Raw genomic sequence first — 24,792 nt, 5'->3', positions numbered from 1 at the left:
CCTGACCCAGCTGTGTTTGGCCTCACAATGTTCTCAGTGGTCCCCAATATCACTGGTGTAGGCGGAAGAGGTGTTGGAAAGGCACTGCTAGCCGGTTTCCTTGCTGATCTGTGCTGCCCCAAGGTGGCCAGGATCTCAGGGCTGCAATGGCCTGTCTGCATGTCTGTGTCCTGGGGACTTTTAGGGATGGGCTGTGTCTCCTTCACCTTGGTAGCTCCAGGGCTCAGCACAGGGTCTGGCACACAGCAGGTGATGAACATGAGTTTCCTGAGCGAATGAGTGGCTTCGGCCTTCTCTGGTGACTGGGTCCCACACTGTTGAGATGGCACAAACTGCTCCACCTGAAGGCCCTGAGCTTCTGGGCACCAACCTGACCCCAGCTGACAACGGCAGGCACAGAAGCAGGGGCACAACCCCCGCTAAGCTGGCTTCTCAGCCGTAGTCAACACTTTGCTCCATTTTGGATTCTCTTTGTCCAGCCCCAGATCTGCTCTCCCCCTCCTCCCTGCTCAGACTCTGCAGTTCTTCCCCCGCAACCCCGTGCCCAGCTCTCACACAGGCCAAGCCAAGCGTGGATTGCTTTCAAGGTCACTGAAGTAGCTCCGTGTCTGGTCGGCTCGGTCTTTCCCTTAATTCCTGTGAGTCTCTGAGTCTTTAGCCATTGCTGGATCCCCAGTTCCTAGCACAGCGTCAGACACATAAGAGGAGCTCAATGAATACTCATTAAATGAATGAACCAATCTCAGGACTCGAGGAATCTGCAGCTCCATTGAGCTCTCTGCTGGCAAAGCTGTGGATTGATGTGTGTGTGACCCTGGCATTTCTGGGCCTTGGTTCTTCCACCTTTGAAATGGGTAGGTTTGATGGAACCAGCCCTGTCCATCCCAGTGTCCACTGCAGCATGCTGGACAGACGGTGGACATTCCCACGTCCAGCCTCCCCTTCTGTGCAAGCCCAGATTTTTGTGAACCTTAGAAGCTGTCGTGGGGGAAGCAAAGCCCTAAAATGATTTGCGGTCGTCACAATGTCACAATGATCGGGACTAGCTCCTCACTGAGAGTCGGGGCTTGAAGTCCCCAGAGCAAGAGCGAGTCTCCCTTTTGTTCTCTTCGAGGAAGCAGATTGAGGATCATGGGGTGTGAATGACATTATTATAGGAACTCAGTTGTTCAGCTCTTTATCTATTTAACAACTATTTATGGAGCATCAGCTAAGTACCAGGCCCTGGAGATACAACAACGATCAAGAAGCTCGTTTGAAACTTACATTCTTGGGAGAGAGACAGGGAATAAAAAAATAAGGATCCATATTAAGTGAGAAGATTTCCGATGACAATAAGTGCCACAAAGGAAATTGACAGAGTGCTGAGTTACAGGGGCTGGGGAATGGGGGCTACCCTAGCTGGGGTGGGGTGGTAAAAGCTGGCCCCCAAAGCTGCCTTGAAGAGCTTTATCTGAGCTGCAGCTAGAGGATGAGAAGGCGCTGACCTTGCAAAAAGCAGAGGGAAAAGCATGCCAGGCGTAAGGAACAGTATGTGCAAAAGGTCTGAAGGAGGAAAGGGATAACTGTGGATGCTTTTTATTTTTTAAAAATCAATATAAAACTGCAGTTCTTTAGTTATGAGTAGTGCCAGATGAATTTCTTCATTCAACAAACAAGCCCCTACTGTGTAGCTGGCCCTGTGCTAGGCCCTGGGGACAAACAGTGATGCATGAAAGCGACATTCTTGTCACACACATCCTGGCCCTGGCACCCCATGGAGATGAGCTTGTCTGATGTTTGTGAAGGGCTCCCAGCTTGGATCCTTGGGGAATCCAAATAAACCCCGCAGGTTCTGGCATCCGAGGCCTCCGGCCAGCCAGAAGCTCCTGGCCTCCATGGGACGAGGTTCTGTTTCCTGCCTCTCCCTCCCCCACCCACCTGGGCACAGAGGGTCTTTCATCCATTGTTACTGCTTCCTGCCCATCCATCTCCAGCTGCTGCTCTGAACCCTGCAGATTTACACTGACAAGCGGATGCTTTTACCAGGACCCTCGAGGGGGACAGGGAGGGGTGTGGCCTGGGATGGGGGGCAGGCGGGAGGGGGGGATAGAGCTTTGTGACAAGGAAGAGTTTCCTGCCCTGAAGAGGTGTCAGACCCTGAGGGTTGGGAGGACGGGAAGCAACCCTCTGTCCCCAAAGCCTCCCCCACACTGGGGGAGGGAGGGGGTGATTAATGACCCCTGACCCGGCAGGGCCTCTGTGCCCCTTGGACTGGGTTTGGGTTCAGCAACATCTTCCTGTTCTGACTGTGGAATGAGCACTGGGCTGGGAGTCAGGAGTCCTGGGTTTATGTACCATCTCCACCAACTCTTAGCTGGGTGAGTTAGGCAAATTTCTTAAGCTCTCTGAGCCTCAGTTTCATCACTTGACAGGTGGGTGTAATAACCCATGCCCAGCAGTGTTGAGAAAATGAATGTGATCATGTAGGATAGATGGTTACAAAATGCTGTAAAATGAAAAGTCTTTTCTCCCCTTGGGCTCTCCTACCCAAGGTAGGAAGGTCACAAACTGGCTCCTGTTAAGGGAGGGTTGATCGAGCACCTACTGTGTGCCAGCTGCTGTGCCAGTGTTGAAGATAGGAGCAATGACACTTGGTTTTTGTTCTTAGGGGAGAGACAAGCAAACAGATATACATCATGCAATTGGTTGAAGCATTTGAACATATCAGCCAAGAGTGTGGCTCTGGAGCCAGCCTGCCTGGGTTCATATCCCAGCTCTGCCACTTTCTGGCTGTGTGGCTGTAAGCGAGTCACTTGGACTCTCTGTGCCTCCGTTTCCTCAATCTGTAAAATGGAGGGAATAATTACCCACCTGATAAGATTGTTGTGAGGATTAAATTATTTAATACTTGTAAAGCACTTAGTGCAACACCTGTCAGACAATGTCTCAATAAATGAAAGTTATTATTATTAGAGGGACTGGATTTCACCCAGAACGTCAGGAGCCCCGTCCCTGAGCAGCACTGCGGTAGGCAAGGCCAAACGGAAGCCGATGCTGAGTGGGCAGCAGGCTGGGCATCTGTTCTCCATGGTGACCATGCCTGTCTCAGGGCAGCACGGGATAGGGGAACATCAGTCCCACCAAGGCTGCCATCCGCACAAAGCTGGAGCAGGCCTTGGACCCCGAGGTGCTGGAGCTGTGCAATGAGAGTGGCAGCCACGCGGTCCCGCCAGGCGGCGGGATGCATTTCCATGTGGCGGTGGTGAGCTCTCTCCTCAAGAGACTGAGCCTCTTGCAAGGGCACCAGCTTGTCCACACCGCAGTAAGGGGCTGGCTGGGCCAGTCCATGCACTGGCCATGTAGGCGTGGACCCCTGCCCGTGAGGGAGCCCTCTGGCCTGGGTGAGAATGAGAAAACTCGAGGAACCCCCGAACCCCAAAAGAGAGGGAAGACCAGGATCGAAATGCGCTGGGTGAGAATACTGGGGCCTTCTTCTCCTAATACATCCCGGGGTTTGTAAGGGTTGAGGACCTGTGCGCCCCATTCTACTGGCTCATACCTCTTCTCCGGAGGTAGCATCTCATTTGCGATCAAAGCTAACCCAAAGAAAGACTGGAAGCATTGACGACTGCTCTCACCCAGGACTATCCAGGAAAAGCTGCCCAGTTGTTTCATGTTAAATTGTGACTGAGGAACCACCAGACCAAATGAGTTGGAAATGATTCTGTATATTAAAAGAGAAATTATCATATGAAGAAAAAGTTCTCATTTACTGATGAAGTCAACACGGAGTGGGGAGCAGGTGGTGTGAGGAGCCCCCAATCCAGCTGGTATAGGAGTCGAGGAAGACTGAAGAGCTGAGCCTTAAATGGCGAGTGTGAATGAACCGGTAGCAGGAAGGGCACTCCTGGCAGAGGGCACAGCATGAGCAAAGGCATGGAGCACAGAAGCAGTGTTGGGCACTCCTGGGAACTGCAAGTGCAGACTCAGACGCGGCACGGCGGGAGACGAGGCCGAGCTGGGACTCAGGCCTGGCGGCCCACTTAAGGTGTTGGTCAGGATCCTGTGGATGAGGAGAGGGTTGGAAGTGGAGGAGGGTCAGATCAGATTTTGGTTTTTCTCACGCTACCCTGGTTGAAGTACGGCGGATGGATTGGAAGCACGGAGCCTGAAGGCAGTGAGGTGACCTGGGAGGGTGGTGTGTTGGCACAACGGGTAGTGAAAGGGGGAAGGGGGCTGTCCCTGTGTGTTGTTCTGAAGGTTAAATGAGAATAATGCTCATAAAGGGCCCGGCACATAGTAGGTACTCAGTTAAAGGTCACCGTCAATGGAGCTGTATGCCGAGCGTCTGAATTGGGGCAGTGGTGCTGGCATGGAGCAGGAGACCGATTTGAGAAACACTGAGAAAGTCACAGCTTCAGGAATCATTGACTGACGGGATGTGGGGGTGAGAGAAGAGGAGTCACAGAGTCCCTTAAGTATTTACTGAGCACTCGCCATGTCTGTGAGCCAACTCGTTCAGCTGGTGGCCCAGCTTCATTCATACACTAGCTCCTTGTTGAGCAGCTACTATGTGCAAGGCACCTCCCTCGATGCTGAAGCTGCAAAACAAAGCAGAGCTGGGCTCTGGTCTCCCTGTGCTCACTGTTCAGACTCCGTTAATGATGGAAGGACCAACTGTCTGCTTTCGTCAGATGGCCGGAGACCGCCGGGGTCTCTGGAGCTGCCTCCTGGCACATTCTCTTGGCAATCTGCAGACTTTGCAACCTAGCGTGCGCCCAGCCGGGTTCCCACAGCTGCCCCTCCTGCCCGCAGGTTTTCCCACCTCGGGAAATGGCACTGCCACCCACCAGGTGCTCAGGCCAGACACCTGGGTGTCTGCTGCAGTGCCCTCCTCCTCTCTACCCTCCTCCCCACCTGGATGCAGTCCGTCTGCAGCTCCCGTGATGTTTATTTCCCAAAAATATTTTGAATCCCTTTGGTGCTCTCTGATTTCCCTTCCCATCTTTGTCCAGGCCAGCAGCACTCTACCTGGAGCCCATGTCTGCACCTCACTGGTCTTCTCGTGCTTGCCCCTCCCAGCATTATCCCACACAACAGGCAAGAGCAAGCTTCCTAAGAGGCAGCCCGTGCCCCCATGATTCCACTACTCGAAACTGGCTTCCGCAGCTTCCCGGGGACCGGGAATCAAATCCATCAGGCTGGGCAGGTTCTCGAAGCCAGCTCCACTCTGGCCTTGCCCCCTTCCAACCTCCTTCTGCAAGTGGACACCTCTTCCCTCTCTCCCCCTGGTGCTGGCCTTTCTTGAACCACCATGCTCCTTCCTGGCCCCTTCGGGCTTTTGTACGTGCTGGTCTCACTCCTGGAGGTGCCCTGCCCTGCGTTCTTCGCTGGGCTGGCTCCTCCTCACCCTCCAGGGCTCAGCTGAAACAACCCCTCCCTCCAGAGGCCTCCCTGCCCATCCTGGTCTTTATCTCAGCACCGCTGTTTCCCTCATAGCATGTGTCCCAATTTGCAATTATGTTGTGACTTTTCTTATCCTTAGACCAGGATCCCTTGAAGGCAGCCTCCATGTCTGCCTCCACATCTGTCTTGCTCCCTCTCTTGACATTGGCCAAATCCTGAGTTTGATGGGTCCAGCCAGCCCGTCAGTCCCCTGCAGCATCTCCCAACGCCCCTTTTGTTCTAACAGAACCGCACTCTCTCCTCTCCGGCCTCTGTGGAATAACTTGTGGGTTATCTCGTCATCTATCTATCTCTAATAAACTGGGTTATTTTTAGAACAGGTGAAAGCAACGATCTAACATCTCTGAGAGGATTTTCCACTCCCATCTGCCTTCTACTACGATTTGGTTTCCTGTAGTGGTTGCGGAGGCCGCCAAGCCTGCAGGTTTTGTTATTCTGGGGTGAAGAGAGGGCCTCAAAAGAAAACCAAGCCCCCCTTCTTGCACCTTCTCCCACCCTGCATGGAATGAGAAATGAGGTGCCTCATGCAATTCCCTGGCAGACAGTGGGAAGCCTGGGAGGAAGCCCGGTGCTCCCACTTGCTATGTGACCTTGGGCTCATCACTTTCCCTCTCTGAGCCTCAGTTAGTCATCTGTAGAAGGAGGGGGTTGGAGGGTTAATTACTAGACTCCTGACTGCTAAGATTTGGGTGGAACCATGAACAGTGAGTCTTTTCCACCCCTGGACATCAATTAGAGGACAGTGTCAATTCTTTCTATGAATGAAATGTAGTCGGCGCCTCTTATAGCACATATGCAAATATATGCAAATTAACACAAAACCAAAGGACCCCAGCAGCTCCTGTTCACAGGACCAAAGTCTGGCCAGACATAGGGTAGAGAGAGAAACTTAGCTCATGCTTTCACCCTGCCTGTTTGTCTTTCCCCACATCCCACTCTACAGAGAGGAAACGGAGGCCCATGGAGGGAAAGTGACTTGCCCAAGGTCATGCAGCGCGACCGTGGCAAAGTGGATGAACAGCCAGGTCTCTGTTCTGGCACTTTCCCACCTTGTTCTTCCTACCACTCAGCCGCAGGCCTGGGGTGGAACCCAGCTCTAAGGGGAGCAGGGGCCTCCTCTGGTCAACACCAGGAGGACTGGAATCAGATTCGTAAGGAAGCTCGGCTGGAATCCTCAGTATCTGGAGCAGGGAGAGACCCTTCCAGTGATGTGACTGAGGATGTCCTTCGGGTCAGATGCTGAAAAATGGAGATGTGGAGAGCGTTCCACGTAGAGGGAACGGCGTATGCCAAGGAGCAGATGCAGACAAGAGGAAAGCACAGCCATGCTCAGGCGTTCTTGCTTATAAAGACAGCGGCAAGACAAGCCTCGTGCTGTGTCCCCTTCTGACCAGAATGCACCCCACACCCAGTCTCTTTAAATGGAAATTCTGGAACCTCCACTGCCTGTAGGATAGAGCACATGTGGGAAAATAGTGAAAAACAAGCCTGGATGGCTACCTGGGGACCAACTTGGACAGGCCTGAAACTTAGGCTAAGGAATCTGGACTTCGTTCTGCAAGCAATAGGGAGCCATGGAAGGTTTTATGTCAGAACAGTCATCAGATTCACATTTAGGGTGACCCAATGGGCTGCTGGCGGCAGGGACATCAGTTGAAAGCCTAGGGGAATAGTCCCAGTGGTAAAGACAAGGCCTGACCAGGTCGAGGAGGTGGGACAGAGCATGGACACTCATCTGAATGGAGCAGTCTGAGCCTGCTTGGATGGGGAAGCAAGGGAGAGGACTGAGAACAGTGGGTTCTGCTCAATCCAGGTAGGAGAGGAGCTGAGACCTCTCCTCTCTATCCTTCTCATGACTATTCCCCAAGCCGGTGTCCAGGCAGGAGGGGAAGGAGGTACCCAGGTCCATGGCGCAGCCGCCTGCCAGGAATCCAGGACAGAGGGCAGCTTGACTTTGTTCTCTGGGGACTTTTATTCTAGTTCTCTAACTTGTTAAAGAAAGACCTGAAGGCCTTAGGGGACCACAAGTTAAATATTCCTCAAACATTTATTTAGTACTCACTAGGGCAAAGTATCAGTGTGGGGGACGGATACACTGAGGCCATATTTTCTGAATCTCAAACTGGGCCCAGTGATCTGCATAGGATTTTTTCAGATTTGAGGTTTATCTATATGACGAACACTTTAATGACATCTATTATGGGTTGAATTGTGTCCCCTAAAAAGGTATGTTGAAGTCCTAACCTCTAGCACCTCAGAATGTGACCTTATTTGGGAAGAAGATCATCACAGATATAACTAGTGAAGAGGTCGAGGGCAGTAGGGGGGCCCTTAATCCAACACGACTGATGTCCTTGTAAGAAGAGGGAGAGACACACAAGGAGGAGCCAAGTGATGACAGAGGCAGAGGTGGGAGGGATGTGGCTGAAAACCAAGGACGGACGGCCACCACCAGAAGCTAGGAGAGGCGAGAGGATGCCACCCAGAGTCTTGGCCAACATGGCCCTGTCGACACCTGGATTCCCATCCTCTAACCTCCAGAACCGTCAGAAGATAAATTTCTGTTATCTTAAGCCACCTGGCTTGCAGTACTTTGTGACAGTAGCCCTAGGAAACCAGTAAAAATAAAACATTGAAATAAAATCACATTTCACTTGTGATCACCACTTTAAAGGAGGGTACCTTTCTAGAACAAGCATGTCCATGTCACTCCCTTGCTCAAAACTTGTCCATAGCCCCCCATATTTTGCAGGACTTCCTGCTGGGGCCCTGGCTGCTCCCCAGCCCCAGCACCCAGCACCGGCCCCTCCTCCCTCAGCCAACACCATCTCCTCTGGTCGCTCCCTCCACATCTCCCCTCCTGCCCCCAGCACCTGCTCCCTCTTCCTTTTCCTTGGTGGAGCCGTTGAGAGCAGACTGCCTCGTTTCAAATCCTGGATCTGCCGTTTCCCAGCATTTAGCAGTGAGACCTCTCACACCTCAATGCCTCAGCTTCCTCACCTGGAAAATGGGCATACCAACAGTTTCTCTCTCACAGGGTTGTTCGAGGATGGGAAGGTATAAAAACTTTTAAAGCGCTTAGCCCTTTAATCTGGCTCATAGTAAGCACACAGAAGAGTGGTCATTATTGCCTCCCTGATGTGCTGCCCTCCAGAAAGCCCCCCTGACACTGCCCAGCCCCCTCTGGACTGTGTCCCCAGGTATTGCACCTGTCTTATCATGTGTCTGTCTCTATCAGATTGTGTGCCTCTCTGAGTAGGGAAGGGCTGTCCTGCGTCGGAGCACACAGTTAATGCTTGTTGAATGAACTATTGAGCAGTGACTTGGCAGTGGCCAAGGAGATCTGGGAGGCAGAGCCTGGGGACAGCTTTTGTAGGACAGTCTGCCCATCCTTCTGGAAGTGAAAGTCTTACTGTTAGTTCTGAGAACATAAGAAAGAAAGTGAGAACCAGAGAGAAGGCGGCAGCGGGCAGGGTGCAGGGGGCAGAACCTGAACCCCGCTCCAGCACCCCTGACCTTGCCCCCCAACCCCAGCACATCCTGTCTCCCATGGTGCCCCTCCACGTGCCCACCCACGCATACCTACGTCGTCCTCAGCAGCAGCTTCCTCTGACACACATTTTCCATTGCTGGGTGGGGCAGAGCAGGTTACAGGTGAAAACAATCTTCAAGGTTTCCTTTCCAGGGTCCTCCCCCCCAACCCCCCACCCTGTTTTGATTCCTGTCCCCACTGAACCTACCTGTCCACAGGCCCCGACTTCAACAGCACAGGGTCAGCAGGGGGCCAGAACATTCAAGGCTGTGTGAGGTGTCTTAGATCAGATACAGGATGGGGAGTCAGGATGCTCCTCTGCTGCATTTGAGCTGTGTGACTCTGGGCAAACCCCTTCTCCTCTCTGAGCCTCCTTCCCCCATCTGTAAAAAAGAGTAGTAATTCCAGTCCCCTGGGATGGTTGTAGGAATTAAATGGGACAGTGGAAAGAGCACGAATGAGCTCTATCAATCTGATTATTGTGGCCAGCAGCCCAGTGGCAACAGGGAAGGTGTCCTTCTCTGGGCCCAGCACTGTGCCAGGCACTGAGGGGTTGCAAGTCTTTAGACTCTGGTGTTTGTTAAGTGGGGGATAGTTGGGGCCTAGATTAAGTGGAAAGAACTAGAATGCACTGGAGTTAGAGACCTGGGTTTGGGGACCCCCTAACCCTCTATGTGACTTTGGCCTGTCTTTTCTCCTCTCTAGGCCTCAGTTTCCCTGACTGACAATAAGGAGACTAACTTGGGTGATCTTTTGGTCTTCCAGGTCTGACATCCCAGAACGTGTGCTACACTAAGAGAAGGCGAGGCCAGCTAAGGCAGGGCAGATTGCTGACTTGTCACCATTTTCCAGCCCCTTCTGAGACCTGGGGTGAAATCTTGGCTTGAGGCCAGTCCACCTTCCTTTCCTCCCCCCGGCTCCTGCCGCAGGTTCTTTTGTGTCACTGGCCAGTCCACATCACTGCCCATCTCATCGGCCAGGCTTCCTTCTTCTGGCTTCACAAGCCCCTGTTCCTCTTTCAAGACCAACTTGGGTGGCCCTTCCCCGGGCAGGCTTCCCTGACTCTCTCAGACACAGTGGGGCATTTCCGCCTCAGAGCCCCCACTGCACCCCCTGGAACACACTTTCCTCCCTCACTTAGACTAAGTGTCTGTCCACCTCAGCAGGTTTGGAGGAAGATCTGAGTCTTGTTCACTGTTGCACGTCAAGCATCCAGCACAGGATTAAGTGCAGAGTTGGTGGTGATAGACAAGCAGATGACAGGACGGGGGAAAAATGAATGAATGGGTGGATGAAGGAGTGAAGGAACTGAGGGAGGGAGGCATGGATGGGCATACAGGGGCATGAATGGATAGATGGATGCTTCCAAGTGAATGGATAATTGATGAATATTAAATAGATTGGGAATACTCAGCTACTGATCATTATTTTTAGCATCACACCATCTCTGGAGTCAGCAAACACACCCTCTAGGCTTGCCAGGGAACTCCCCTGGCCTCCATTAGCGCATGGCTCTGGTGTCCACTCTACAGCAGGGATGTGGCTCTGAGAATCTTCCCATGACTCTGTCCACATGAGAGCCCAGGGTAAGCTGCCCATCAGAATGTCTTACGTTTATCATCCCATTTTCATTTCCCAAGCATCCGTGTGAAGATGATAGCGACTGATTCACTGTGACCTCTATGTACTCCGCTAGGCTCTGGGAGTGGGCGTTTCTGGATGACCCAGATGATGGGCAAGGGAGGGGTCACCGACTATGGCATTGGCAAAGATGCCAAGATGACCTGCTGGCTATTTTTCAGTGCCTGGTCCAGTTACCACTACTGCCTCTCGCCCAGTACGGCCTGCGCCTTTCACTCATTAGCAACTCCCTCCCTGCAAAGAAGAATTGAACAAATTACCAGCAGTCCCCAGTTCCTTTCTGCCGCCTTACCCGCATGCATCTCAGAGACCCCAGAAGAATAGGGGTCAGAACCATTTTGGAGGGTTGCTAGCTTCCCACTATCTGTACCACAGGATCGGTTGAGGTAGAGACATTACAGGATTTGGGGTCAGAGGACCTCGGTTGAAGTTTTGACTTTGCAGCCCTCATCAGCTGCTGTGCTCTGGGGAGAAAGGGTTGCCCCGGGGACAACAGGGCAGCAGGAAGAAACAGGCTTTGGAGCTACAAATCCCACCCCACCAGGGAGTAACTGTGACCTTGGCAAGTGACTTGACTCCTCTGAGTGTCTGCTTCCTCATCTGTAAAATGAGAGAAAGGGCACCATTTAAATGAGATGCTGCTCACCCGCTAGCCGTATGTGGCCAGGAAGCACTTGAAATGCGGCCAGGCTGAACTGAGCTGTGCCATAGTGTAAAATACACACCAGACTTTAAAGACTTAGAAAAAAAGGTAAAAAATCTCAAGAATTTTTATATCAATTTTAATTGATAATATTACATGTTGATCATATTTTGAAATATTGGGTTCAATAAAATACATTATTAACATTTTTTTAAAGATGCTGCTCAAAAGCCCTTCCACGTGCAGCCTCCCCAGCCCCTCCCAGAGCTGGACGGGTTCTCTTCTGCTTCGACACAGGATGCACATGCCTCCATTACGGCTTTTAGCAAATACCGCGGTTGTCTGTTTGGGGGTCTGTCTCCCCGACTAGCCCATGAGCTCCTTGAGGTCAGAGACTGGATCTTGGTCATCTCTGCTCCCGGCTCCCTGCACAGAGGCTGGCACACAGCAGATACACAGCAAAAGTTAAGCAAATAGATAAATATACGTATATGAAAGCAGTGTGAATTTTTATTGTTCTACCCTACCTGGAACCCTAGGTGAATACAACAGGGTGCATGTCACATTTAAACTATGATCAGCACCCTGGCAGGAAAAAGATGGTGCACTCGAACTGGGTGATTTCAAGAGTTTAATTAAGGGACCATTCACAAAGATTTGGAGGATTTAGTGGGCAGGATTTAGAGAAACCAGGAGGGATGGAGCAGCATGCCAGGGCTGGCAACAATGGGGAGCTGTCACCAACCATGGCCTGAAGGGTGTGGAGGGAGAGGTTACAGGGACCCATAGTCAGAGATGTATGCAAGGGCCGCCTGACAGGAGCTATGACCTTCAGGTGAGGGACACCGCCAGCCTATCCCAGCCCTGCAGGAAGGGGCTGGGGGAACAAATATGTGGTCTCCACTATCCATCTGCCTTCTGCCCTCCGGCCCCACCCAACCAGAAGCTAGAGGGCAAAGGAGGCCATTAATACCACCAACAAAGGTCACATACCAGGGTACAGATCAGGATGGAGAAGGGTGGGCCGGGGGAGGGTTCTGAAGGGGCAGAGAAATCCAGCACTAGAGAGAACACTACCCACCCCAGGATCTTCGGGGGCATCTGGGCATCCTTGTAAAGTGCAAGAAACGGTCACAGCCGCAATCATCAGTGAAGAGACTACTGCACGTCAGGTGCTGTGCCAATCGCTTTTCCAGGCTCAGAGAGTCCAAGTAACCTGCCCAAGGTCACATAACAGGAAATGGCACAGCTGGGACGGGGACACGGGTAGGCCCCCAAATAGGTTCTCACTGGGTCTTCGGGACTCCGTGTCAGGCACTATGCTGAGCTCTTTATCTACATCATCTCTAATCCGACAGAATTCTGCAAGGTCGCGTCCTTTTCCTGTCTCAGAGAGGTAGAGGGATCTCTCCAGGGCCACACAGCTCATGGCAGGGCGGGGGGTGGGGGGTTGGGGTGGGGGGAAGCAGGGTTGGAGAGTTTGCCATTAATTGGGGCAGGTGACTGGTGGCGGCAGCCTCAGGGATTTTTTTAGCCCCAATGGGTGGAGCCACCTCTCCCCAGGTGCCTCCTGGAGTCACTCCCCAGCTGCAACCACAACATTTAGATTTTCAGGGCCGGGCAGAGCCCTCAGCATCCTCTCAGCTGGCTCTTGGCTGGGACTCTAAAACTAATAATAATTACAGCAGTGACAGCCACTGCTTCCTGAGTCCCTGGTCTGTTCATTCATTGTCTTTCTCTACGTTGTCACTAAATCTGACCACGACTCTCCCTTAGGATTGTCTGTCTGTAGCAGGTATTATCGGCTGCTCACTTTGCAGATCAAGAACTGAGGCTTAGAAGGTAAAGGGCATGTCCATGGTCACACAGCAAACCAGACCCTCCATAGTCAGACCTGCGCCCCAGGGGGAGTGTATGCAGCTCAGAGCGTGATTCTGGCCCCAGACAGGCTGGGTTCATCCTGATTCTGCACCCCCCAGACGTGACGACCTTGGGCAAGTCACTTTTCTGTCTTAGTTTCCTCGTCTGTAAAACAGAGATGTCCGTGTATCTCTTTCATTAGGTCGTGCAGGGATGAAATGAGCTATTATATGTAAAATACTTAAAACAGCAGCTAGAACACACTCAGGGCTTGTGATTATTCTGCCTCCGAGCCCACTGAGCTTGCCAACCACATCTGAGGAGGCCCTGAAAACTGCGTTCCTGCACGATCCCGGCTTTCACAGTAACTGGCTGAGCAGCTGCCCCCAGGCTGTGCACTGTGCTTTACACGCTCATCCTTGCCTCCTCCAGCCCCCACCACACCCCCATCTCCATTTTGCAGACAAGGAAACTAAGGCCCAGAGAGGAGCAGTGACCTCTCCAGTCCTTCTCACCGCAGAGCCAGGACGGCCACCCCCAAGTCGAAGCTGGTAACCCCATCCTCTCCAACTGCAGGAAACCCAGATCGTGAGGATTATTGGTATTGTTGTCACAAACAATCCTCGAGACAATAACAATACAACAATCATGGAGGGTGCTTATTTCCATTGGCTCCACAATCATCCCGCCACCCGTAGGGAGGAGGCCAGGGACTTTAAGAAGAGGCTCCTCGAGGCAGGATGAACAAACAGGCTGTGGAAACCTCGCAGCTGGGCCCCAGGTGCCGGGAGAGAGAGTGGGGCAGGAAGCGGGCAGGCCATTTCTTTCTTTCCTCTTCTTTCTTATTTGTTTGAGAAGCAACTTTACTTTCTAAATCGGTCATTGTCACCCGTTGGCCCCCGCCCCACCTGGGCCAGAGCCTCTGGTGACAGGGGCTCAAGAGGAAGCTCTAGGGGGCAGGAGGGACGAGGGTGCTAGGGGTGGCAGGGCCCAGGCCCAGCTGGACTTGGGGGCTCTCTTCCCCAGCGGGGGCCTCATGGGCCACCTTCAGGTGACAGGGCCCGGCAGACAGGGCCTGCCTGAGGTCTGGCCTGAGTCCCCGGGATTCAGCTGCCAGGGGCGGGGGCAGGAGGCCCTCATAAACAGGGAGGTGGTCAGGGCAGGGGTCAGGGGCTCGGCTCTGGAGTCAGACCCGTTGGTCTCCCAAGCTCTGTGACCTTGCCTCTCCAAGCCTCAGTTTTCTCACCTGTAAAATGGGAGGGGTTGTTGCGAAGACAACACATAATTAAATCATGTGACCAACGCATTTAGCACATTTACGAGCACTCAGATAGTTACCAGCTGGAGATTTTCTCAAGAGGCCAACAGTTACTGGGCATTTACCACGTGCCAGGTGCTGTTAAAGCATTCTATACATTAATTCATTTATCAGCACAACAACACTCTCCCCACTTAACAGATGGGAAAACTGAGACACAGGCTAAAAGCATTGCACACACAGGTGCAGATCCATGTTTTGCAGGATGTCAGTAGAGCTCATACAGTATTTGGAGATGTCTCTAAGAAAAATAATATAAAATTATGAATATAAAATCAGGTACAAGGTCATGCAAAGGAGAAACCTGAGGCTTAAACTTCATGAGCCTCACCTTAACTCTCCCTCTGAGCTCTAGACCACCCTGCCAGCAAGTGGCAGAGTCCTGGTGGCCAGCTCCAGAACCCACATGAGGCAGTCACTGCAAAATGCCATACGAGATGCCAGCGAGTGCAAGGCAACACTTCACGGTGCTTGCTATGTGTCACACACTCAGTTAATTCAACCCTTCCAACAACCCAAGGAGGTGAGCACATTATTACCATCTCAATTATACAGATGAGGAAACTGAGGTTCAGAGAGGACCTCAGGGCACGGACCTAAGAAGTGGCAAAACAGGATTCAAACCCAGGCAGCCTGATGCAGGGGCTGTGCGCTTAGCCACTATGGTAACTGTCACAGCCCTCATCATGGGGATCAGAGCCCCCCGTCATCACTCCTCGCCTCCTTTGCAGGCCCTCTCATCTCTTACCTGACAGCAGCTTGGGGTGGGGACAAGACAGCCCAGCTTTGGAGTGGAGATGCCTAAATACTAATCCTTACCCTGTCACTTCCTAGCTCTGAGTCCCTGAGGCAGACTTTTCACATCTCTGCACCTCAGTTTTCTCATCTGTAAAATAGGATTGTATAATTTATAGAGTGGCCTTAGAGTCTGAACGCGTTATTATTTTACGTGTTTTGTAATGTAGTAGCAATAAACCATATATTATGTATGTGTATTTGCCTCTGCTTCTAGACCTTATGGCTGCCCTGGATAACACTCCATAGGGTGGTTTGGAGGACCAGAGATAAAGAAAGGTGAAGTGCCTGGTCCATACAAACTTTTCAGGACCGGCAGAGATTGCTGTCATGGAGGCGTGGGGAGGGGTCATTTGTGAGGAGTGGATTTGGGGATGGAGAAAGAACACAGGACCAAGTGTCAGGTGACCTGCACTCTAGATGAATCTCTACCCCCAGCTCGTTGTGTGACCTTGAACAAGTCACTTCCCTCTTTTCTGGGCTCAGTTTCTCTATTTGCAAGTTGTCCCCCAAATGCATGAATGAAATTGTCCCTAAGGTCTTTAAGAGACTGAATTTCTGAACTGGAACACAGGACCGTCTTCTGGGACCCCTGAGACCGAGAGGAGGGTTTGCAGCGAACTCTCACATCTCGTCTGCTCCAGCAGAGCCACCGTGTCGTGGCTTGGCACGTGGCCTCTGCAGTCGGACAGCCTTGGTCTAATCTGTTTCCTCATCTGTGAAATGGGGATGAAGATAGCAGACTTTCTTATCCCCACTGTACAGATACAGAGCCTGGGGTTCCAGGAGGCACAGGCCTTGCTGGTGGTCATGGCTCCCATCTTGCCCTTGTCCTACTGTGCCTGCCCCAACTTTCTGGTGTGGGGACACTGGCCCCCTCCCCCTATCCCAGAGGGTCGGGTCACACTGTCCTCTTCTTTCTGTTCCTCTATTCTCTACCTGGTAAACTCATCCAGTGGGCTCAGACCCCTGGGCCAGCCTGGGCCCCGCTTACAAGCACGGTGACTCTGAGCAAGCCATCTACCCTCCCTGGGCCCCCATTCCCTCATCCATGTAATGGGGACAACAGTCCCTACCCCCATGTGGAAATGCTCAGCATACCCAGCACCTGACCCACTGTGAGCACACGCAGAATACCAGCTATTTGTGTCTTCATTAGTTGTCCTTCGGACCCACCTCAAATGTTGCCTTCTTAGGGGGCTGCCCTGGGGCCGCCACATGGACCTGGTTTCTCTGGGCTACAGCCCAGTCCCTGTGGCACTTCTTGCCCTGTATTATAACAATTGGCCATCATGTCTGTACTCTGCACTACGTGTGTTCTAGTCTTATTGACATCTACAACATATGGCATAGGGACGGGTATACAGCATGTGCTCAAAGATTGTTGAATGAGTGAATGATACCTCAATGGTGCTGAATTTATTAGCTCTACTTTCTGCCCTTTCATGCCCACTCAGGATTCTGGGTATTATTACTACCAGTCCTACTATTTCTTCCACCAGCACTGTAAGTAGCTCCCGTTTATTGAGCATTTACTATGTGCCAGGCGTGGCAGTAAGATTTCTCAGTGCCATCTTACTCACACCTCTTAGCCACCCTATGGGGTGGGTGCTCCTCATTTCACAGACAAGGAAGCAGGCTCTGCTGGGGGAGGTGGTGGAACCTGTAGTGGCCCAATCAGGGCCCAGAGCCTTTCCACCTGAGTGAGGAGGGGTGGTTGGAGCCGAGAACAGGGGAGGTTGTCACTCCTTCCAGAACTTGCTTTGACCACTCTGTCCTTGTAGAATTCTCTCCTCCCCTGAAGACCTTGCTTCTCCAAGCAACTCTCTCATACTCCTCAGTCTCCTTCCCAACTTCTGTCTAACCCTTAAATGTTGGTGCTGCCCAGAATTCTGCTCTCAGGCCTCATAGTGAACTGAGACAGGGCTGTATTTTATTTTGTCTGTCTGGCATTTTTTCCATCCCCTCTCATCTCTTGTACATGTGGGCTTGTGGGGTGTCCATCACAGGGCCCCAGGTACTGGGAAGAGCAAGTCGGCCAACCACATGCCCCATTCTCCTTGATACAATGACTGGGTTGGGCCTATGCGTGTGAGGCAGGCTGGGTCATTCAGGGCCCTCCCTGGAACCGTCGGTGGAGCCCGTGGGGACGCCTGGCTCTCTCCTTCTGGAATGGGAGCTGATAGGATGTGAACACGCGAGCATCTTTCCTGGGACTGGAGAGGACCATTCTTAAAGAAAGGCAGAAACAAACAGCTGACTGATGGGGGTGGCGGGGAGATAACCCAGTGACATTACTGGGAACCCTGGATCCAGCAGTGCCTAAAGTTGATGCATGCTGGATGCTCCAAAATAAAGGAGCCACTAAATTCTCAATCTCTCTCTTTTCCTTTTTAATTTTTTTTTAACCTGGTTTTAATTGAGTTTCTGTCACTTACAACCCAAATATTCCTGACTAACACAATATTCTCTTCTCTCTCTCTGGCTTCTCCCTGGATGATGTTGGATCTCATCTACTCCCACATCTGGGGGTCTAGTGCAGACAGCTCTTGAAGAAATGGGTGTCTGACAGGTACCTCAAAGGTGACCTTACCCCACTCCCTTCCTGGGTTCCGCCATCACAGTTGATGCTGTCACCATCTACCCCAGGCTCTAGAGACAGAAAATTCTGTCATCTTCACCTTCTCTCCCTCAAATTCTTCTCCTATAAGTGCGGCTGTTCTCTTTCAGAAAGTTCTCACCCATCTGTTCCCTTCTCTCGCCCGCCGGCTTCAGGCCGCCTTCAACTCAAGGCAACAACGTCACTCTGTCTTCCCTTTCCTCTTCCTTTTCTTTATCCACCCTCTGTACCCATCACCACAGTGACCTTACGAGAACCCACACCTGACCACGTCGCTCCCCTGCTCGGCTCCCCATCAACCTCAGGATAAAGTCTGAGCTCCCTCGGGTGGCACTAGAAGCTCTGCCTTCATCCTGAGCCCCTCTTTTCTTCCCACCCTGCATTTCAGCCACATTTCACGGTCTTTCCCTGAACACGCTACACACTTTCTTGTTCCGGACTTTTCTGCTGGCATTTGTCTCTGCCTGGACTGTGCCTCCCCTTCGCCTCACGTGACCTACAACCATTCCTCAGAGGCCTCACCAGGCTGACTCCTTCGAGAAGGCCTTGACAAATAAAAAGGGCAAGTAATAGGATATATTGGAGTGTATGAGGAAGCCATTTTGTGTAAACCTAATTCGGCCTGACCTTGTCTTTCCAAAAGGGCCTGATCTTGGCCGTTGAGCACGCATTGTATATCTGCTTTAGAGATTCCCTATGGCAAGAGCCAAGGCCCTTGAGATAAAGGTGCAACTTCCCTCCCCCTCCCAACGTTGGCATTTCTTTAAGGATTAAGCATCTTTCCTTAGGCTAGGACTGATTGCAGCGCTCACCTGTGACCACCCAGCTCCAGACAATAGATTTGCCTCCTGCTACGCCCTCGGAGAGAGCAGACCACTATCTGCTGTGTCCATCAAGCAATCTAATCTTGTGATTATTGTGGGAGGGACATTTCAATCATATGTGAAACGTCCTGTATGGGGGTATATAACCACTCTGTATACCTCACTTCTTTGGTGCTCTTTCTTCCTTCTGGAAGAAAGGCCCCAGGCCATGGTCCTCAGATTTCAGCTCAGAGTAAACTCTCCCAAATTTTCATTTATAGATTGGTTATGGATTATTTTCGGACAGCCTCCTCTCTGTACCACTGCCCCACCCCCAGGGAGTCGACTCCCTCCCTCCTCTGTGCTCCCATGTTGGCTTTCCCTCCTGGGCTGACTGGACCATGAACCCCCGGAGGGCAGGATCACTCTCTCCACCCTTGTGCCAGCAAGGCCTGAGGTGGGGGCTCCACGAGTGTGGGCGAATGCTAAATGGCCCTTCTCATGTGGCCCTCCGAAACTCGCTGGCTAAGTCTAGTTTGGTTCCTGACTAATCCTTGACCCTTTAGGACAAAGAAGCACCTAGAAGAAATTGTAATTGCAGTTCTTTGCATGTGGACAGCACTTTATAGTTTACAATGTTTCTGGGTTTATTATCTCATTTGGTCTTAACATCTCTGTGGACTGTCTGGCGTTATCAACCCCATTTTATAGATGGAAAATTTGGTTCAGAGAGTTAGGGATGGAAGCAATCCCCAGTCTTGGGCAAGCCCCTGACTCTCAGACCCTCAGGCTTTTCTCATCCAAGCCTTCCCCAACCTCCCGATTTCCCAGATGGGAGCTAAGAACCAGATGACCTGAGCAAGAAGCGAGAATGCAGGCTCTGGATCCAGCTGACAGTCACAACAGTGATGACCCCAAGGCCCTTATCGTGGACCAGTGTTCTAGACACTTTGTGAGCGTTAGCTGCTTATGGAAGGGTTCCTCATTCCCATTTTACAAACGAGGAAACTGAGGCACAAAGCAGTTAAGAGACTTGCCTTTCTCAGGTTCTTCCTGATGCCTGGGTATTGGAACAGCACTTTAGAGTTTATACCGTTCACATTTCTTCCCCCATCTCACCAGCCTGATGCTGGGAAGTGGACATTCTCCCATTGTACAGAAGCAGCAACTGAGGCTCCAGAAGTCAATGGCAGAGCCAGGAGATGGCACCAGGCATTCTGATCCCGGGGAGCGCCTGGAGCCTGGGGGTACAGCTCAAGCGGGGGTAGGGTTGGGGGTGAGGGGCGCAGGGCCGCGAGTGGGCGTCGGCGTCACCTCCCTGCCGCAGCATGGTGCCCAGCTTCTCTGCAGCGGAGCATCCCAGGTGCGCGGCCGGTGGCCTCGACGCAGCGGGTGGGCCCGCGTGGGCGCGGGCGAGGGACCCAGGCGGGCGGAGCCCCACGCCCATCCTCCCTCCCGCCCGCCCGTTCTCCCGTGGCTGGTGACAGGTGAGTGGGTGTCGAGGAACCGCCAGGCAGCGGAGAAAACAGGACGCCGCAGAAATCAGATTACTCACCTGCAGCTGCGACTACCCAGGGCTAATAAAAGCTGAGCTTCCTGTTGTTTCTTTATTACCGCCCTCTGCCTCCCCCAGCCCGGGCTCAGCTCCCAGCTGCAGCCAGAGCCCTAACTGATCGCCAGAAACCAGTGGCTTAGGGGTCCAGGACTATTCCACTGCCTGCAGGTCCACCACGTGTGCACCATTGGGTTCATGTCGTCTCAGGGTGGCCCTCCAGCACCTGCGTGGGAATCACTTGGCGTGCTGGTGAACAGAACGTGTCCCCAGACGCTGCTTCGCACCTGCTGAATCAGAATCTGCAGTTTGGGCCTAAGAGTCTGCAAATTCATGCCAGCCTCTGGTGATTTGTGTGCAGGCCACGGTGTGAGAACCAGAGTTCAGGTGTTGTAAGTTCAGACGATGTGGGTTTGTTTTTCCCCATTGCCACCCACAAGTTAGGAATGGCCTGCCCCCAGTACTGGCCAATTAAGTTCCTGACCTCAGGGCCTCAGTTTGCTTGTCTGCAAAGTGGGAATGAAAATGATACTGACTTCTTGAGACTGAAACAAAGTTCAAATGAGATAATAGGCTTAGCGTGGTTCCTGGTGGCTTCTCCTGGAGTTTACCGTGAAAAAACATGGAAAAATGTGATGAGAAGGACCTCAGGGGCGGGCACGATGGACGGGACCTGTTGGGGGGACATTGGAGGGCCCGTAATTCACTATGGGAACTTTGAGAAAAGCCCTTCACCACGGAGCTTCCCAAGGTTCAGTTCCCACCCTGCCAGGAAAATGTTCCTACCCAGGGCATTGACAGCCCCTGATGGCCAGATCTGGTGGCTTCTCCTCAGCCTCTGTGACATCTGACTGGGGCAGGCCACACCCTCCTCCTTCAAGCTCTCCCCTCCCTCAGCTTCAGGGAGACCTCACCTTCCTATTTTCCTTCTACCTCCCCAGCAGCTCCTCCTCCTCCTGCCCTGGGATAGTGGGTGCCTGGGCCTCCTGCCCACGCTCCTCATGGCCCCTGGACAAACTCACTCACTCCCAGTTACCTTCTCCAAGCTGAGCTCTGCCCTGAGCTCCCAGTGTGTAAATGCGGCATCCCCTAGACATCCCCACTTCGTAACCCCCAAGCACCCCAACTCGACTCTCCCAATGCTTAACTCAGCATCTTGCTCTCCACTCCAGCCTGCTTCTCCTTCTGGGCTCCCTGTCTCAGGGCATCACCCCGGATACTGTCCCAGGTGATTTCTGCTCCTTTGCCCCCACATACAGTCTTCCAATCCAATCAAATTTATCTCCCCAGTAGCTCTAGAATCTGACCCCTTCTTTCCAGTCCTCCTGTCCTTGGGCACCCCAGACCCTCTGGTTCAGCACTCCATCATCGCTCACCTGGATCACTTTAACAGCCTCTGAAACAGCCTTCCTGGCTCCAGTCTTACCCCTCAGTTTAGCCAGGGGGATCTTTCTGAGACACGGATCCTGCCCCAGCCTTGCGTCAAAGCTTCAGTGACCCCTCGGAGCCTTCAGTATACAATCCAGACTCCTTCCCTTCCCGTTCAACATTCACCTCACCTGGGCAGAGTGACACCCTCCTCTCCAGCCCACCTCCTCAGCGCTTTGGGCAAACAGCGACATTTACTGAGCTCTCACTAAATGTTCAGTGCTGCAGCGAGCCAGTTGTCTCTATAGCTTTATCCCAGCCTCGTAGCATTCCCATGATTGTAATTCCTGACTTATGGATGAGAAAACTGTGGAAGAGAGAGGTTGGGTAACTTGCCCAAAGTCACACAGCTAGTCAGTAGCAGAGCTGGGATTCGTACCCCGGTCTCTCTAGCTCCAGAGCTGGTGCTCTTCGCTGCTCTGATCGTGAGCCTCCTCCTCCCAGTTGGATCATCTTTTCATTTTTTGTATCTCCCCTAGAGTCTAAGAGGGTGCCCGGCATGTGGTGGATGTCTGTTGAAGCACCAAACAACTCTATCCAAACTCCCGTTCGAATCTTTCAACCACCCTGGGAACCACAGAAGTTTAAATTTTTTTATTATGTAATATTTGACGAATACCAAAAAATGTGTGACGAATGTCTGGTTTATGAAGACAAACACCTGTGAACCCACTGCCCCAACTTAGGAACCAGAACTTCACTGGCACCCTTGAAACCGCCTGTGCGCCTCCCCAGTTCACTTCCCTGCCTCCCTCCAGAGGTCAGCACGATCCCACATTTTGTGGTCATCATTCACTTGCTTTGAAAAAACATCATGTCGCCATAGGGGGATGGATCCTATACAACATATTGTTTTGTTTGCTTTTTGACCTTGATACAAATAGCACAATGCGTGGGCACCCCTCTGCTGCTTGATTTTGTCACACATCACTATGTTTCTAACATACAGACATGATTTTGCATTTTAGCTGTCGTTCATTCTTTTTCTCAGCTGTCTAGTGCTCCATTGCTTACATGGACCTCAGTTACTTTATCCATTGTCCAGTCAATGGGCACATAGGTTGTCTCTAGTTTTTTTGCCATAACTCATAGGGCTGCCACGATCACTCTTATACATGTCTTTTGTATACATGCAGGGGTTTCCCTAAGCTACACGCCTAAGACTGAAATTGTGGGTCATCAGGCATGCACATGTTTAGCTTTACAAGTGCTGCCGAATTGTTTTCAAAAGTGCTTGTCCCAGGAAAGAGTCTCCCTCCACTGCCACCGTGCGTGAGCCTTTCAGGTGCCCCACATCCTCACCAGCACTTAGTATTATGAGACTTCTTCACCGTTCCTAACATGTCAGTCTGCATTTGCATTTCCCCAGTAAGGTGAAGCATCTTTTCCTTTGTGTATTTTGCATTCTGGTTTCTTTCTCAGTGAGTTGCCTGTTCGAGCCATTTGCCCACTTTTCTCTTAGGTCGTCTAGTTTTTCTGATTGCTTTGAGGCATTCTCTAGGAAGTTTTTTGTTTTTGTTTCTTAATAGTTGGAATTTGAGACCCAAGTTCACAGGGGACAGAGCTGGGTCCCAAACCCACATCTCTCTGATTCCAAGGCTCTTTGTACCCATCCCTTTGCCTCTCATTCATTTCTTCCTTCCCAAATGTCTGCTGAGGACCTTCTCAATAAATACTGGAGGCGGAGTGGGGAGTGTGGTTAAGTGTGGACTCTGGAGCCGCTCTGCCTGAATTTTTGTCTCTTCTCTGTCACTCACCAGCTGCGACCTTGGGTAAGTTTCTTACAATCTGAACCTTAGTTTCCTTGTCTATGAAACAAACATGACACTAATAGTGCCTCTCTTACAGGGTCCATGTGTGGACACTGAATGAGTTGATTCATCCAAAAGAGTTTTTAGGACGGTACCCAGCACAGTCAGTGCTGGATAAATAACTAGCACAGGCCAGGCACTATGCCAGCAGGGTACTTGTTCCGGGGACATAGGGATGAGAAGACAGACAAGGACACCACCCTCATGGAGCTCACTGTCCAGTGGAAGGAGATGGATGTAAAATAAGTCAACAAATAAATAAGATAATGTGGCTGTGGCTCGTGAGAAGGGCTAGGAAGAAAACCACAAGGTGACAAAACAGAGTGACCAGGCACTGACTCAGCTGGGAGGTCATGCAGGGAAAGCCCCCTGGAGGAGATGACATTTAGGTTGAGGTGTGGAGGATGAGAAAGAGCTACTCAGGCAAAGAGCAGAGAGGAGAGTGGCCCCACAGAGGGAAGGGCATATGCAAAGGCCCTAAGGCGGGAAGAGCGTGGCATGTCCAAGAGACTGCAAGGAGAGCTGCATGACTGGAGCCAAGTGAGCAAGGAGATGAGGGGCAGGAGAGGAGGGTGGGGAAGCCACCAGGGTGAAGGGTCTGGATTTTATTCCAAGTGCAGTGGGAGGTTTTGGACAGTCAAGTGTTGTGATCTGATTTATGTTTTTAAAAGACCACTCCTACTCCCATGTGAAGATAAACTATCTATGAATTCCTCTAAATACTTCTCGTAGCCACTAGTATTTTTAGCCAGTACCCCCTCTGTGCAAAGCAAAACTTCCCTTTATTGGTCTTAAATTTACTGCTTTCGGGTTTCAAGGGGAGCCCCCTTCTGCCTTGTATCTGAGGGTTATCAGCCCTGTGTGAGATCTCCGGTCAAGATTTTTACAGAGGGGTTGAGAGAGAGGTCTCCCAGAAGGCACCTTACCTGCTCTGTGATGTTTCCCCACCTGTAAAATGAAAATAATGAGAGTGGCCACCTCAGAGAGGCCCTGAGGATGAAATGAGACGCAGCTGGCCAGCAGGGAGTGACCGATACAGGCTAGCTGCCATGAAGATGATGGTGATGGAGATGATGGGGATGATGGAGATGATGGGGCTGATGGGGCTGATGGGGATGATGGAGATGATGGGGATTCTGCTGCATGATCTTGGGCGAGTCACTGAAAGTCTCCAGCCTGAGCTGAGAAATAAAATAAAATAAGGGTGTTGTAAAATAAGGGTGTTGACCAGATGATCTGTGGGGGCCTGCCCACCTCTGATGTCCTAGAATTCTCTGATTTAGACCCTCTCTTCCTCCTTTCAGCCTGAGTTGTTACTCTCCTCCCTGCAATTTTGTTGTT

The 24,792-nt window shown here is 51.8% G+C and overlaps 1 long non-coding RNA gene across 3 annotated transcripts; it reads right to left on the bottom strand.

Annotated features, from left to right (window-relative positions):
• Positions 1–2,095: 2,095 nt before the first annotated feature.
• On the bottom strand, positions 2,096–24,507 carry LOC123285738 (uncharacterized). Of its 3 annotated transcripts, none has more exons than XR_011503568.1 (4): positions 20,216–24,507; positions 9,189–11,701; positions 9,031–9,077; positions 2,096–8,448 (listed from the first exon to the last, which is right to left on the bottom strand). It is a non-coding gene; the product is annotated as an uncharacterized lncRNA (long non-coding RNA). The 3 variants fall into 3 exon arrangements; XR_006527655.2 differs by lacking the exon at positions 20,216–24,507 and having other exon boundaries at positions 2,096–4,045; positions 8,322–8,448; positions 9,189–20,207; XR_011503567.1 differs by lacking the exon at positions 20,216–24,507 and having other exon boundaries at positions 9,189–20,207.
• Positions 24,508–24,792: the final 285 nt, after the last annotated feature.

The sequence above is a fragment of the Equus asinus genome, chromosome 5 (genome assembly GCF_041296235.1).
Source record: "Equus asinus isolate D_3611 breed Donkey chromosome 5, EquAss-T2T_v2, whole genome shotgun sequence".
In the NCBI taxonomy this organism is placed as follows: domain Eukaryota; kingdom Metazoa; phylum Chordata; class Mammalia; order Perissodactyla; family Equidae; genus Equus; species Equus asinus.
The sequence above is the reverse complement of the archived record's forward strand: the minus strand, read 5'-3'. Positions and strand labels throughout refer to the sequence as shown.